Source organism: Crinia signifera, chromosome 1 (genome assembly GCF_055691185.1).
Source record: "Crinia signifera chromosome 1, ASM5569118v1, whole genome shotgun sequence".
NCBI lineage: Eukaryota > Metazoa > Chordata > Amphibia > Anura > Myobatrachidae > Crinia > Crinia signifera.
The window spans coordinates 177,873,361-177,891,333 of NC_139217.1; positions in this window are offsets into that span (position 1 = coordinate 177,873,361).

Here is a 17,973-nt window from a genome sequence, read left to right on the forward strand (position 1 = left end):
TTTACTCGTGCAAGTTTTCATAGGTGCACCACATAAGGACATACTCTTCTTCTTTTTTGTGCATGTCAATCTTTTATGTCCAGTGGTAGCACACCTCCGACAATATCCTATATATAACAGGTGATGTGATAAGTGGGGGTTCACCCATGTTAAACCTCCAATAGATGAGGGTCCTGTGCGAATAGCAACTTCTGTTGTGTCTCCACTGGGGCAGGGACTGATGTGAATGTTCAAATTCTGGGCGAGATGTACTAAGCCTGAAAAGTGATAAAAATGGAGAGTGATAAACCAACAACCAATCAGCTCCTACCTTTCATTTTTCAAACCCAGCCTGTGACGTGGCAGTTACAAGCTGATTGGTTGATGGTTTATCACTCTCCATTTTTATCACTTTTCAGGCTTAGTACATCTGGCCCATTGTCTGTAAAGCGCTGCAGAATATGTGTGCGCTATATAAGAAACTGTTAAAATATATATATATATATATATTTGGTACTTAAGTATTAGCAGGGCGCCCATTACATAGTTTGCGTAGTGGTGTATTGAGAATACCAATACACCACTATGCTGGCTACGTAACTTACATAAACTATGTAATTTATGTAACTGGAGCTGTGCTAATACACATTGGTGAATATCCCCACTATCCACGTGGGCGTGGAGTTAATCTTCTAAAGTATGGCGAGCACAACGAGCCACCGAGCCCAAAGCGTGGTGAGCGCAGCGGATACGCGTCCCCTCACGGGGCTCGCTGTGCTCGCCACGCTTTGGGCTCGGTGGCTCGCTGCGCTCGCCACACTTTAGAAAATTAACTCCACGCCCATGTGGAAATGGGGGTATGACGTGGATAGTGGAGATATGTGTGTGTGTGTAGTGTATTATACTTACCGAACGTCCTAATGTCCCGGCGCCAGCGTTTCCCTCGCAGCCTCCTCCAGGAAACCCCAGCGGCAGTGTTCCCCTCCTCCGGCAGTGTCTTCCATGACACCCCGGCGGAGGCAATGTACGCAAAAAGCATAGTGCTGCTGGGGGAGCAGGGAAACCATGTGATGCTCACCCAGCGGCACTACGCTGAATTACGGCCATGACACATCTCCTCCCGCCGGGAGCACAGGACGCGTCTTCCACGGGTGCTGCTGGTATGTCCCCCCTCCGCCCGGCGGCCGATCAAGCCCCGCCGCCCGCCCTTCAGCCCACCGTCCGCTGTAAGTATAAAAGCACATATTAGCAGGCCCCAATGTCCTCTGAAAAAAAAAAAGATGATACCATTTCTCTGAGATCTGCATAAAACAATAGTCATTTTAATGTTGTAATGTGACTAGTGCAAATGTCAAAAAATGGCTCTTAGCACATTGGTGAGAAAATCCTCCACGGCAAAGGGGTTAAACTGCTTGACAAAGACCATTAAGAAGCAGCCAAACATGACAGGTCACAGCGGTGCTAGCAAGCATGAATATTGGATTTCATTTTAGGTCTGAAGACAGATGGTGCAGAATTTGACACAGTGTCAGAGAGGGGGCATACCAGAGAGGAGCAGTCGTAAAAGGTATACAAATATACTGGAAGCGGGTGGCACAGAGAAGCTGCATCTTTGAGAGGAGCAAAGAAGACAACTGTGAAGATGTCAGCCAACAAATGATGAAATGTACACTGACTAGTTGAAAGGATCTTGATAGCTGTTAAGACTTTGGGGCTAATTTATTAAAGTATCAACTGGATTTAAGAAATAAGGACTGCAGAAGATTGGAGAAATGTTTAATGGTGAAAGTAGACCACCATAGGTTTCCCCTGTCTGTAGAGTTTACACCTACCAGGATTCTGTTGGACAGTCTGGAGATCACAGTGCTGTGTGGTGGCTGCCTATTCCTGAGTGGGTGATGCCTGTAAAATGTAACTGTGGGCACAATGCTGATGACAGCGATGTGTCAATAGCTGGCTCTCTCATAGGAAAGGGCCCCACACATTACCTTTCCTTTGTATTTTGGCTACATACAGTATGGGCCATTTTCCTGACTGGCTGCTATATCAACCCAAAGTCCCACTATCCACCTTTCACTTCCAGTACTTACTTTCTTTCCCTCTCCTTCTAATACAGTCTCCATCCCTTTTCCTGCCATTCATCAACCTCCCATTCCATCTCTCCTACTATACCCCTCCCCTTCTTCTCTCCCATCATTTATCTTTTCTTACCCCATATTTCCAATATTATTCTCCCATAACCTAATCTATCTCCCTGACCATCCCTTGGCTGTCTCACCTGTACTTTGTCACCAAACATGTCTCCTTTCTTCCAACTCAATCTGGCTAATCATCCCTCTGCTTGCTCCTTCATCTCACCAGAAATAATCTCCACTCCCCTCTCTCTCTTTCTCCTCCTTTATCTCACACTAAGTGGGTGCAGCTCCATCTTTGTATCTTTATTTTGCTTTCAGGTAGAAATTGCTGAAACCTATAACAGAGAGCTCATTGGCAAGCAGTATGTGTAACCCAGGGGTTTTAGGAGTAACCTCTGTTCTATAGGTATAGAACATGAAACTATACCAGATAAGGTACCTGGAGCAGTTGTTGGATGATAAGGATAAATAAATGACATAAACTAAACTGAATATGGGACATACTGTAGGACAGACAAGAGTAAATGACAATAACCAGGAGCATAGAGGTGAGAACGGGCCACAATCTCAACCCTGACTTTGTTAATCCCTCCAGAGGTTGTAGGCACCTGCAGAGCTAAGACTTCACCTATAGTAGCCACTTTCAAAGGGGTTAAATTAGGTACACCCCAACCCCGGTGCCACCGGGACTTTGCAAAGAAACAAGGTGCCCACCGCCTCCGGAACAGACAAGAGGAAAGCTAACTAAAACCCGTAAAATGGGAAACAAAACAAAATGTGGCATGGCTGTCCTCCACGGGAAGGGATCCTCCAGCAGTCCAACGTACACGTGAATGACCCCTGAATGGATCATTTTAGGTAGTGTAGTAGGGTGCAGCGACACAGCATCCTATCAAACTACCATAAATGTAACAATGCATGAAGGTGTTAAACTCTGAACCGGCTACCTCAGCAGTACTAATAATTGTTTGCAGGTGAAAATTAGAGAACATATAACTCCACAAAGAGTAATCCTGCAAACTGCAATAACCAGAAAGGACTGATGCCTAGATGACAAAGGGTACTTATCTCTATACTGGGGTGGTTCAGGTTACACAGAAGCCGGTACCAGGAGACAGGACAGGAACTGGACCCTTCTGCAGAGGGATAAGGTGCTGAACTACAGGGACACAGATCTCAGGCTGCACAGGACGCTGACAGGGAAAACAGACTAGGACAGACTGCACTAGAACAGGAGCCTGACTGCAGACACACGGCTAGAAACTCAGGCTGGAGACAGAATTTAGGACTTCACAGTGACAAGCACATGCTACCTTCACTGAGGACCAAACAGAAAATATCACCAGCAGGGACCAGCTGGTCAGAAACCCTAATAAAGGGTCACCAGCTAATGAGGTATTCAGTGCAGGTGTGCTTGCTGCAGAGAAATCCCAGTCCAGGTTACATAGCAACAGCTTAATAACAAAACAAGCAGCAGCACACCGGACAAAGGGTAATCCAAAAATATACTGGTAGGTTAATTGGCTCCCAACAAATTAACCCTAGAATGTCTCTCTGTGTGTGAATATAGATGGTAAGCTCCACTGGGGCAGGGACTGATGTGAATGTTCAAATATTCTCTGTAAAATGCTGCAGAATATGTGTGCGCTATATAAGAAACGTAACAAATAAATAAATAATAAGGGTACTAGGTGATTCATCGCGCCCTACGGGCGCTCTTCACACCGTCGTTAGGGGCTGCGCTCCCTTAATTTGTGAACGTTTGTATATGAGAAATATGGTTAGAATTGTATGAAAGATGCCCTGTATTGCAACTTGAGTTATAGGTAATATGTGTTAAATAGAGAGCATATGATTTGGAAGGGGGTGTGTATTGTTTTGTTTAATTAAAAAGAGGTTACAGAGTAAAGGCCCCCATACATTAGGCCGACTTGTCCTTAGGACAAGTCGGACCCAATACTCCTGTGAGCGCCCGGCAGCTCCCCGGGAGGCTCAAATACAATTTGGCACTTGATGAGCCAAATTTTACATGTGATAAATCGCTTGCGATTTATCACATGTACGGGGAGCTGCAGCGGGCGGTGAGGGGCAGGGGGCGGGCGGTGAGGGGCATGGGGGCCGGTGGTGATCAGGGGCAGCAGTGGGGCGGGCAGCGGGGGTACTGAGTGCTGACCTGGGGGCGGTGTGGTCAGCAGCAGGGCTCATCAGGGGGACGCCGGAGCGGGGAGCGTGTCCTGACGCTGTAACTAGCCGGCGGCGCCTGTGTGTGATGATCTGGCCGGGCGCTGTGATCATTCACATATATCATTCATTCAGCAGCGCTGCGGGACGGACGGGGCCGGGCAGTGGCGGGTATTATATTTTTAAAACACCTGTCAAATGACTAGCCGTTCTCTGATTGTCTGAGAGCTCTCAGCCAATGACTGACCGTTGGCTGAGAGCTCTCAGCCAATCAGAGAACGGCTAGTCATTTGACAGGTGTTTTAAAAATATAATACCCGCCACTGCCCGGCCCCCTCCGTCACGCAGCGCTGCTGAATGATATATGTGAATGATCACAGCGCCCGGCCAGATCATCACACACAGGCGCCGCCGGCTAGTTACAGCGTCAGGACCCGCTTCCCGCTCCGGCGTCCCCCTGATGAGCCCTGCTGCTGACCACACCGCCCCCAGGTCAGCACTCACCGCCAGCTAAAGGTCCCAAGTCGGGTGGTCGGACGTGCAGCAGGTCCGACCACCCGACGCAGATCCGATGCGCACGGGACCGCGCATCGGATCTGAGGGGACATCAAAAGTAGCCGATTTTGGTCCGATTTCGCCCAGATCCGACTGATCTGGCCTAAATCGGACCAAAATCGGCTAGTGTATGGGGGCCTTAAGATGTACATTGATAGTGTGGATGGTACAGTGATATTTGTGGGTGTGGGGGGGCTGTGTGTGCGTGTTGTTTAGGTGTGTGTGTGCAATAGTATAGTAGGGTGTTTTTGAGTCAGCGGCTCCCCACTGGCGGAGGTCACGACACAGGAAAACAGGAGGCTGGGTAGTGTTGGGGGTGTGTGGGCATAAGGGGGACTAAAGAGGAGGGTGGGGGACACTGTGCAGCTTCTGCCAGTGGGTGGGGGTCCAGCGTGGCAGTACAGAAGTACAGGACAGTGGCCCTGAGCTTGTCTCCTCCTACTGGGTGGGAGTTAGGGTGCATGAGAGCAGGAGGCTGGGCTAAGAGGCATGAAAGGTGTATGTGGGCAACACAGTATCAGCGACTCAGGAGAGCAGGAAGCTAGGTAGTGATAGGGGTGTGTGGGCATACGGGGGGGTGGGGGGGCGGGGGTGCCCGGAATCACGGGAGGGGGGTCGCGGGGGTTGCCGCGAATTGCAGGAGGGGGGGTCACGGGGTGGGGGGGTTGCCGCGAATTGCGTGAGGGGGGGTGCCGCGAATCGCCACAATAAAAAATCATGGGAGGGTGGGTCGGTGGGGCGGGGATGGTGGTGCAGCGAATTGCAGGAGGGGGGGTCGCGGGGGATAGGGGGGTGGGTGCCGCCAATCGTGGGAGGGGGGGTCTGCCAATCGTGGGAGGGGGGTCGCAGGGGTGGTGTGCAGCGAATTGCGGGAGGGTGGGTCACGGGGGGTGGGTGCCGCGAATCGTGGGAGGGGGGGCGGGGGGGTTTGCAGCAAATCACGGGAGGGGGGGGGTCGCGGGGGGTTGCTGCGAATCATTGGAGGAGGGGGGTCACGGGGGCGGGGGTTGATGCGAATCGTGGGAGGGGGGGTCACGGGGGGTGCCGCGAATCGCGGGAGGGGGGCGCGAATCGCGGGGGTCGCGGGGGGGGTGCCACGAATCGCTGGAGGGGGGTTCGCGGGGGGGTGCCGCAAATCGCCACAAGAAAAAATCAACACTGAAAGGTCAACACATGTAAATGTTGACATAAGTGTGGCGCTTCATTGGTGTCGACACATGAGAATAAATATGAAAACATTCAAAAAATGGAAAATAAATCTTCAAAAACTCATGTCAACCTTTTTTACTGTCGACCATAGCCATGTCAGTGTTTTGCTTGTGCAATTCTGGGGTTGCCGTGAATCGCGTGGGGGGAGTGTCCGCGAATCGCGGGAGGGGGGGTGCAGCTAATTGCGGGAGGGGGGTCGCGGGGTGTGGGTGCCGCGAATCGCAGGTGGGGGCTCGGGGGTTTGCAGCGAATCATGGGAGGTTGGGTCGCGGGGGTTGCCGAGAATCATTGGATGGGGGGGCAGGGGGCCGGAGGTTGCCGCGAATCGTGGGAGAGGAGTGGTCGCGAGGGTGCCGTGAATCATGTCAACGTTTTTCATTGTCGTTCATAGCCATGTCAGTGTTTTGCATGTGCCATTTATTCCTGGGGTTGCCGTGAATCGCGGGGGGGGGGGAAGGTGGGGGGTGTCCGCAAATTGTGGGAGGGGGGTTCGCGGGGGGGTTCGCGAATCGTGGGAGGGTTGGTCGGGGACAGTGGTGCAGCGAATTGCAGGAGGGGGGGTCGCGGGGGATGGGGGTGGGTGCCGCCAATCGCGGGAGGGGGGGGAGGGGTCCGCCAATCGCGGGAGGGGGTTCGCGGGGGGAGGGTGCAGTGATTTGCGGGAGGGTGGGTCGCGGGGGGTGGGTGCCACGAAATCAAGGGAGGGCGCGGGGGTTTGCAGTGAATCGCGGGAGGGGGGGTCGCGGGGGGGTTTGCTGCAAATCGCTGGAGGGGGGGTCACGGGGGCGTTGTTGCCGCGAATTGTGGGAGGGGGGGTCGCGGGGGTGCCGCGAATCGCAGAAGGGGGGGTCGCGGGGGGGGTCGAGAATCACGGGGGTCGCGGGGGCTGTCGCGAATCGCTGGAGGAGGGGTCGCCACAATAAAAAATCAACACAGAAAGGTCAACACATGTAATGTTGACATAAGTGTGGCACTTCATTGGTGTCCATGTCGACACATGTGGCGAATCGCCACAAGAAAAAAATAAACACAGAAAGGTCAACACATGTAAATGTTGACATAAGTGTGGCACTTCATTGGTGTCCATGTCGACACATGAGAATGAATATGAAACCATTCAAAAAATGGAAAATAAATCTTCAAAAAATAATTTCAACCTTTTTCATTGTCGACCATAGCCATGTCAGTGTTTTGCCTGTGCAATCCTGGGGTTGTCGTGAATCGCGGGGGGGGGAGTTGGGGGATGGGGGGTTGCCGGGAATCGTTGGAGGGGGGGGTCAGGGGGCCGGGGGTTGCCTGCGAATCGTGGAAGGGGGGGGTCGCGGGGGTGCCGTGAATCGTGGGAGGGGGGGGTTGCGGGGAGTGCCGCGAATCGCGGGAGGGGGGTCCCGGGGGGAGTGTTTTGCCGCAAATCGCGGGAGGGGGGGTCGCGGGGGGTGCCGCGAATCGCGGGGGGCACACGGGGGGTGCTGCTCCAAGCCATTAACATATATGCACATACTGTATGTGTTAAATAGAGCTATAATTGATAGGCATATAGAGGGGCATGAGTGGGCTTTTTATTAGAACCATAGCAAAATGGCCTGAAATCGTCAAATAAAATTATTGTGACCCTACTGCGGTTTTGGCCATGCCCACTGTCCAGGAATCTGAAAATAATAATATTATACTCTAATACATATACAGTACGGTATTTACAAGACAAATTTCCTTTAAAGTTTTTAGTGAAAAATCTAATGCAAAAATTACTTATAAGCAATGCAGAAAAATCCAGATTTATTAAATGTAGAGTACAGATTTCAGTGTAACCAGGCTAATAATTACATGAACATTCAAGCTAGCACTGACACCGATGGAAATAAAACAACTCAAACAAAACATTACATAGTCTCAGGTGCTGGCTCTCAGTAAAGCCCCGTAAACATGGGGCAATTTCAGCCGAAATCGCTGAGCAACCATATCCCGGCGCGTACAGGGCAACGGTCACCGGGAGCGCTCTCCTGTAACCAGAGTTGCAGTGGTCGCTGGTCGCAGGAACATGCTCCTGCGACCAGCGGCTTCCTCGGGCAGAGTGTTCCATTTTCATCGCTGGTAGCTGATGGAAACGGGACACTCAGCAATTTGGTCGCTGAGCAATATATCCAGGAAGACAGATCCAGTAAGCAGCAGTCTATGTATCTCTTTATATTAGCTTACATAGCATTCCTTCCACATCTGGGAAATCACTAGGTAGAATATCTGCTGTTGCTGATTTATGTGATCAAAGTGTTTTGAGAGACGCTCATTGGAAAGCTGTTGTCTAGAGTGACCTCCTGGTGGGTCTTGCACTGCACCATAGAAAGAATTGCTCTCCTAAACCTGAGTGGGAACATAGAAATGTTAGTGGCATAGTGATTTATGCAGATTTGAATGTACAATACACCAATGCATGGCATACACACTGCACATACATTTCGATTGCTATGTGAGAGCACCCAGTTACAACCCAGATCTGTATCTTTGGATGTAAGGGTAGAAAGGCATTCTGATACATGTTTCTCTCTTTCTACCTCCTCTTCGATACCTCTTTCAGTTGGAGTACCTCAGGGTTCAGTCTTAGGTCCTCTGCTTTTCTTAATCTATACCTCATCTCTTGGAAAACTAATCAGCTCTTTTGGATTTCAGTATCAACTGTATGCAGATGATACTCAGCTCTACCTATCCTCCCTGGACCTGTCCCCATCTGTATTGAGCCGTGTCTCTGAATGCCTTTCTGCTGTTTCATCCTGGATGTCATCTCGCCACCTCAAACTTAATATTTCTAAAACAGAATTAATTATATTTTCACCAATAAATAGTAGTTACCAACCAGATATCTCTATCGCTGTTGAGAATATGACAATCACTCCTACCACTCAAGTTCGCTGCCTAGGTGTCATCCTTGACTCTGAACTTTCCTTTGTTCCCCACATTAAATCTGTCTCGAAATCATGCCACATGTAGCTAAAAAACCTATTCAAAATTCTCCCATACCTTACACAAGACACTGCAAAAACTCTAATCCATGCTCTCATAATCTCACGCATTGATTATTGCAATAGTTTCCTTATTGGCCTTCCCCTATACTGACTCTCACCACTACAGTCCATCATGACTGCAGCTGCGAAGCTAATCTTCCTAGCCAGACGTTCATTGTCTGCACAGCTACTCTGTCAGTCACTTCATTGGTTACCCGTATTCTACTGCAATCAATACAAAATTGTTTTACTTGCACACAAAGCCATAAACCAAACTACACCAACATGTGGTCACTGACAGCACACATCAAAATGCCGCCATCATATACCTGCACGGCGCACATCAGTGAGATCAATTAAACCATGGTAACCAATCAACAAAATAATCCAGACCATGCTTTTATGATTTTTTGGAGTTTTTGGGAGAATGTAAAGTAAGAGGGTATTCAGGTAATAAAATGTTGAATACCTCCTTCTTAATCAATAATGCATCTCTCGCTAAAATTAAAACTTCACATAATTCCTATTTGAACACTCCTAGGAAGGTCGATTATATCGGCAAGAGATGTGTTATTTCAACCTACCTCTATTTTAATTGACACAACATTAAGACCTTTTGTGCAAAATCATCTAAATTATCGGTACTTGGCACCCAGATTTTCTACGTACGCAAGCGTAGTGAAATCGCATCGCAGTGCATCGTATGTATGGCATACAATGCGATGGGATGCGATTTTATATCGCACCCTATCTTTTTAATGGTCTATACCACTAAATGACATAAAAATGCCATTTAGGGTGGCCCCCCACTATCCACTTCCCCCCCACTATCCACGTCCCGTCCCCCCCCACTATCCACGTAATCCCGAAGCGTGGCGAGCGCTGCGAGCCCCGCGAGGGGCGGCGTAACGCGTCCTCCGACTTTTTTCATACCCCCACTATCCACGTCGGCGTGGAGTTGATATTATATAGTGTGGCGAGCGCAGCGAGCCCGAAGCGTGGCGGGGGGACGCGGAATACTTCACAGGTATACCACGTACCCTTTCGGGGCTCGCTGCGCTCGCCACGCTTCGGGCTCGGTGGGTTGCTGCGCTCGCCACACTATATATAATCAACTCCACACCGAAGTGGATAGTGGGGGTATGAAAAAATTTGGAGGACGCATTCCGCCGCCCCTCGCGGGGCTGGCTACGCTCGCCATGCTTCGGAAATATTAGGATAGTGGGGGGGGGGACGTGGATAGTGGGGGGAGTGGATAGTGGGGAGACACCCTAAATGGCATTTTTATGTGGTATAGAATGTGATGGGTGCTTGTATAATTTTTCATCTCATCGCATCGCATCCTGTATACAATGCTGTACAATGCGACGCGATTTTTAATTGCATCGCATTGTACACATCGTACAGCATTGTACACGGCATGCGATGCGAATCGATTTCCCTACGCAGAATAGCCATGTACGCTAATAGAGTAGTGGGCGCCGTGATAATACACAAGTACCAAATTACCTACTTGATACCACCACTCTCCTCAATAAATTAGAGGCACTAGGAGACATTGATGGTCACACTTAGTTGGTCACTATAGATAACGTCCGTTTATATTCATCCATTCCCCATGATTGGAGAATTACTTGCAATCAAAAAGTTACTTGAGAGTAAAAATATGATGAATGCAGCACATATAGAAATTTGGTTACACTTATTAGAACTCGTACTTACTGAAAATTATTTTTTGCTTGATGTGTTGTGTGATGGGTTCTTCCATAAGCACAACTTATGCAAATATATTCATGTTTGCTATAGAACATGAAATATTCGGTACTCTTTACCTAGCACGGCGCCCGCGATTACAATCGCGGGCGTCGGGGGTAAAAAATCGCGGGCATCGCGGGTAAATAAAAAACGGCTGCGACGCGATGCCCGCGATGCCCGCGATTTTCCCATAGGGATCAATGTTAAAAGTCAGATTGGTCGCGATTTTAGCGTTAATTGGCTCAATGCCCGCGATTTTTACATAGGAAACAATGTTAAATGGGCCACAGAGCCCTAATAGTCCCCCTGAAGTGTGAAATGGCCCCCACAATTTTTAACGCCACCCCACGATCAACGTGAACCCGAAGCGTGGCGAGCGCAGCGAGCCCCGCGAGGGGACGCGGATACCTTCACAGTTATACGCGTCCCCTCACGGGCTTCACAGGTGTCCGTGGCGACGCGGACACCTGTGAAGCCCGCGAGGGGACGCGTTTACCTGTGAAGGTATCCGCGTCCGCTCGCCACGCTTCGGGCTCGGTGGCTCGCTGCGCTCGCCACACTATTCTATTCTCAACTCCACGCCGACGTGGATAGTGGGGGTATGAAAAGGTCGGAGGACGCGTACCGCCGCCCCTCGCGGGCTCGCTGCGCTCGCCACGCTTCGGGTTCACGTTGATCGTGGGGTGGCGTTAAAAATTGTGGGGGCCATTTCACACTTCAGGGGGACTATTAGGGCTCTATGGCCCATTTAACATTGATTCCTATGTAAAAATCGCGACCAATCTGACATTTAACACTAAAATCGCGACCAATCTGATTTTTAACATTGGTCCCTATGGGAAATCGCGGCCATCGCGGGCATCGCATCGCACCCGTTTTTTTTAGTGCATGCGATGGTCGCGATGGGCGCCGTGCTAGGTAAAGAGTACCAAATATTCTTTAAAGATCCTATAATTTCCTCTCAAATAATGTTTTTTTTTTTTTAACCAGATTTATAGAAGATTTTTTATTGTGGAAAGGTCCTCCTGAGGCATTTGGTAATGTGATTGAGTCACATAATAACAGTGATTCACTGCTAAGATTGACATATCGAATCAATAAACATGTGATTAACGTTTTAGATGTGACCATTGAAATTGTCAACTTAAAATTAACAACCAAAGTAAATAACAAAGAAACAGACAGGAATACAGGAGTGGATTATTTGTATCCTGACAAAAATCTACCAGATTGAAACATTGATCTAGCAAATTTGTGTATTGATTTTATTTCTCCAGAGTCCACACCAACGGAAAATTTTAGTAAAGGTACATACACACTGGTCATTTTTGCCCAGCGTGTATGCAAAGTGATGATGCCGAAAATCACTGGGCTGAAATTTTCACCTGTCCAAGCGATATTTGCTGGGGTGGCCGACTTTCCATAGCAGGACGCTATGGAAAGCCATCCACCCTGCTACTCATCGGCTGGTAAGCACAAAATCACACAGTGCGTATGGGCCTTGAGAGAAGAATTGTAGTGCTCTACACTGCACACAATGGCCAAGAGTGGTACTGCAGTAGCTGTGCTCCCATAGAAGGCTTCAGACAAACATCCCAGCTCATCCTTCATAAATGTCCCCAATATCTCCTTAAAGTTCCTCCGTCACCTACTTCCATGAGTCATCAGTAATATAGGCAAATCTCTTCCATGCCTTCAGAAGCGTGACTCTGTCATCCTCCCTATATGCACCTTTTATATTCTCTTCCTATATGTACCTCTGCGCCTTACCTTACCAAGCATGCCACTGACCACCTCCCCATTAGTGCCTCTGCCTATTATCTCCACAGGTGCACTGATTATCTCCCCTCCCCATATGTACCTCTACCTTCTGCCTGACCAAGCATGCCTCTGGCCCTTCCTTATGAGTGCCTCTGAACCCTTTCCCCTTGTGCACCTCTACCTCTTACCTTCCTATGTGCACCTATCATCTACCCTTGCCATATATACTTCTGAGCCCACCCCCATGAATGTCCCTGACCACTGCCTCTCTAACTAGGCTTCTAGTAAGTGACAAAAGTGATAAAAGTATTTTGGTCCAATAGCATTTGTATGCTTTTTGCACAGTCTACTTGCAATTTCCTTGAAGCTCAGGACGTTACAGCAATACATACAGGTCAGTCAACAACTATAGGTGCTTGGTGAAGTAATGGCAAATGTGCATATACTGTACAGTATCTGGATGGAACAAAAATTTAAATGACAGTTAAACCAGAAATTAAGTTAAATAACGCAATACTTACTTCTTATTTGCAATGACATAAATGCAAGGATTGTAGAATGTTGAAGATTTGGCAAAAAGAGGAGCTATGATGGCCATTGCTGGTGTGATTTGTCTAGGGTCCCCAAAAGATGACCATAAACACACAATAGAATAGGGGGACCAAGCTACCAGAAACATCACAATCATTACTATCGACATCTGAAACGCAGAGAAATAATAAATCACATTATCACAAAGAAAATCTATTCTTGGAAAATACTTTCCTTCAATTACAATTTTTGGTACTTGTTTCCTATCTGGGCGCCCAGGTTTTCTACGTACGGCACCGTAATGAAATCGGATCGCATCGCATCGTACACATACACGATATTGAACGATGCGATGCGATGCGATGCGATCCGATTCGATTTCCCATAGGAAACAATGTGAAATGGCTCAATTTAGCCAAATTATCATAGGAACAATAGTAAATGGGCCAAAAACACCCCTGAACATTGAAATGTCCCCCCAAAAGTAGTTGACGCCACCCCGCCATCAACGTGAACCCGAAGCGTGGCGAGCGCAGCGAGCCCGCGAGGGGCGGCGGTACGCGTCCTCCGACCTTTTCATGCCCTACTATCCACTAGGGCGTGGAGTGAGAATAGAATAGTGTGGCGAGCGCAGCGAGCCACCGAGCCCGAAGCGTGGCGAGCGCAGCGAGCCCCGCGAGGGGACGCGGATACCTTCACAGTTATACGCGTCCCCTCGCGGGCTTCCCAGGTGTCCATGGCGACGCGGACACCTGGGAAGCCCGCGAAGGGACGCGTTTACCTGTGAAGGTATCCGCGTCCCCTCGCGGGGCTCGCTGCGCTCGCCACGCTTCGGGCTCGGTGGCTCGCTACGCTCGCCACACTATTCTATTCTCACTCCACGCCCTAGTGGATAGTAGGGCATGAAAAGGTCGGAGGACGCGTACCGCCGCCCCTCGCGGGCTCGCTGCGCTCGCCACGCTTCGGGTTCACGTTGATGGCGGGGTGGCGTCAACTACTTTTGGGGGGACATTTCAATGTTCAGGGGTGTTTTTGGCCCATTTACTATTGTTCCTATGATAATTTGGCTAAATTGAGCCATTTCACATTGTTTCCTATGGGAAATCGAATCGGATCGCATCGCATCGCATCGTTCAATATCGTGTATGTGTACGATGCGATGCGATCAGATTTCTCTACGGAGAATAGCATGGTGCGCAATTAACTTAGCGGGCGCCCAGATAGGAAACAAGTACCCAATTTTTTCCTCATGGATCCCTCCCAGTATGCCCCGCGTCTGCCACCGTCACTCTGATCATGCGCAGAGGGACTCAGAACGGAAAGTCCCGCAACAGAGCCGCATTGCAAAGGACAGCTCTTCCTTTGCCTTAATAATCGCATATGTTAGTGCATGTATGATTATTAACACTGTGAATGCCGGACGTAAGTGGATGCCGCCCCGAGTCTGTAAACAGCTGCGTATGGAGAATCTTGCTGGTTAACAATGTCAAAGCAATGCTGATTGGACCAATTGTAGCAATCAATAGCTCAACCAATTAGATGTGTCCCAACAGCCTGGACTAGCCACACTTAAATTTCTTATTTGCATTGCGAATGCACCTATACAACACTCATAGCAGTGAGAACAACAGCGATTAGCAATGGACAAATAAACAAATTCCACCTCAGTCACATGTACAAATGTCGCACATCAAGTTAATCAGTGATAGATAACAGTGTAGTTTTATCACGCCCAGTTGTATAAAATCCACATTTTAAGACTAAAAGATGCTCATTGAGAGGGACTGTGGCAGCAGCGCATCAGCACTCACCGCTCATATTCGAACCATTCACACTGGGCAGCTTTTGAGGTAAAAAACTGCTCAAATGGTAAAACTGAGCTGCTTTCAGCTCAAAATCGCAGAGTGTGTGTGGGCCTTAAGTGTACTAATATATATATTATATTTACTGAATGTGCAGTTACAGATCAGGAATGAAAAGTTATATTGATTTAAAAATAAAAATAAATGAATGTTTAAAAACAAAGTGGAAAAAACAATGCTATGTTTGTGTTGTCAGCAGTGGCAGCTCATACCTGGGTATAGGAGTGGGGCTGCCGGTGGCCACACCGGAGTGTACCCGCCGCAAGCCAGGTTCTGGCACCTGTACAAATACAGGTGACAGATGTTGGATGCATTTGCTTTAGGGTCGAAGGTACATGCACAAAAGCCTGGGTTTTATGGGATAAATCGGCAGTGTCTAGGTCAACTCCAAACGTTCGACATGCCCAAGGTTGACATGAGAAAAGGTGGACATAGGCAAACGGTCGACATGGAAATGGACGACACATAAACAGGTTTATATGAGCTCACTGCATTTTTTTGTGTTAATTTGTAGATTTGAGCACATGGACCCACAATTAGTGTACCACGTCATGCTGCCCTCGGCACACTGTAGGATCCAAAGTGTGGACAGTACGAAAGTATGAAAAAGTAAAAAAAAAAAAAAAAAAAGTTGGAAACGTATGTAGACCTTTTTATGTGTTGACTATTACCATGTAATTATTGTGTCGACTTTTTGTCCCTATTGACTAATAGTGGTCGACCTATTGACTGAAAAGAAAACATTTCTTTACGGTCACAGCAGTCAAACTTTGGAACTCCCTTCCTAGAGAAGTGGTGTCGGCAGACACATTAAATACGTTCAAAATAAGGTTGGACAAACATTTATTGGATAAAAACATCCAAGGGTACTAATAAGAATCATATTCTGTCTTGTACAAGGGATAAGCTATTAAAATCTAGGTTGAACTCGATGGACGCAAGTGTTTATTCAGCCTTATCTACTATGGCTGTCAACCTTATGCAAGAGAGAGAGAGAGGAGTTGGGAGACCTGCACCATAAATTGAATGAGAATAATCTTATGTTGGTGGATAAACGTGTGCCCACCTGACAGGAATCTTTATCCAAATATCTTCCCTGTCTGGCTAGGGTGCTGTCCCCTGATTTACTGTTATACAATATGAACAAAAAAAGAAAAATAAATCAGTTTATTTGGGACGCACTTCTCATCCACCTAGTCTCAATGAGACTTTTTTATAAAAACATACTTACAACTAGGCGTATATTTTATTGGTATATATTTAACTAGCAGGCCATCATTATTTATTAACAGTGCTCAATTTTATTAATTATGTATGACCTAATAGAATAATTCCCTGTGACAGGGATTATAGTAGCGAAAATATTAAAACAAGATAAAGATATAGAAAGAAGAAAATTGTAAAGATTAAAATGAATCTCTGTGATCCGTAGTGTAGTAACTGTTACTTATATATTGCTTTTATGATGCAGGTCCCGAAGTATTGAAGCCTGTGTTCAGGGCCGGCGGAACCCGCTCAGCGAGGGATGCAAAGCAGGGAGGCGCCGGCCAGCAGAGGCGCTCTCCCTCCTTTGCACCCTGCTCCCTGCTACTGTCGGCTGCTGCTGTCTGTGAGACGCTGTTGCGGCGTCGGTAAAATGAAGCACCCACCTGCACGCGGAGAAGGGTGAGCTGAGTGTCGGAGGAGGCAGAGGAAAGTTTCGGAGTTACTGCTAACTGCAGTACTTGCAGGAGCCACTAGATGCCCCCATCTCAGTGTGAAGCTCTGCACAAGAGAGATGGCCTGGGAGCCTACAGAGGAGCTGGCTGTGTGAGTTTGTTTTTATTTGTCTGTGTCTGTCTATATCTCTCTCTCTGTTTTTATCTATTGATCGATTTATTAATCTATCTATTACCTCTATCTATCTTTTGTCTTTCTATATCTCTGTCTGTCTATAGCTCTATTTCTGTCTGTATATCTATCTATCTATCTCTGTCTAAAATCTATCTCTGTCTGTCTATCTGCCTAATATCTGTCTGTCTGTCTATTTATCTAGCTATCTGATGAACCCCCTCATATGCCGCCCATACACGGTGCGATGTACACCATGCATTTTAAACTAGGTTGCATTTCAAAACACATACAATGGGCTCTTGCACCGTGCGTTTTGAACTAGATGCGATGCAATCTAGTTCAAAAAGTACCTGCAGCACATACTTCATGTTCTGTGCCATGTGATGTGTGCGGGAACACGCATCTCACCTCACCACCCCGTTGCACCGTGTATGGGTGGCAATTAGGGTTGCCACCTCTCCCGGATTTCCGGGAATCTCCCGTTTTCGGTGGCAACCCTCAAGGAGGCTTTTCCAGTTTCCCGGATCCCGGGATTCTCCCGGAATCCGGGTGTCTGAAAAAGCCTCCAGCCCTCCATTTCCGCCTCCCCCGTCCCCAGTGTCCAGATGCTGCTGACAGACCGCTCTCCACCTGCTTTTAGTGAGCGGCTGCGTCAAGCTTGTCCCTTATTCCAAGTTTTACCCTAGCGTCTCCCCTGTTGGCTAATGGCTATAGCAACCAGCTCAACTTTCCGCACCCATGCGTGACAGCTGTCTCCGCCAATCACAGCTGCTTCCTGACGAGGGAGAATCACTCACTTTCACCAATCAGAGACCTGAGCTCGTCCGGCGGCAGCTGCAGCGGGGACACCAAAACAGACACAGCCTGGCTCACGTCTTCAGCGGGGACATCACCATCTGCACACACCGCACAGAGAGGAAAGCCCGGACACAGAGTCGATCCAGCAGCTGAAGGTAATTGTACTGGCCCCACTGCTTGTCGGATAGGCTATATATGCGGAGACTGCTGGGACTTGTAGTTCTCCACTACTTTGTGAGCCACTTAACATGTTGCGCTGCCTTTCCTTTACCTAATGCAAATTACATCACGACCAACTGCCTTATTGAATTGCTGCATACTAATCCCACACTCCAATTTTGTCACCATCTGTCACCCACTGTCACTCTTTCCTGTAAA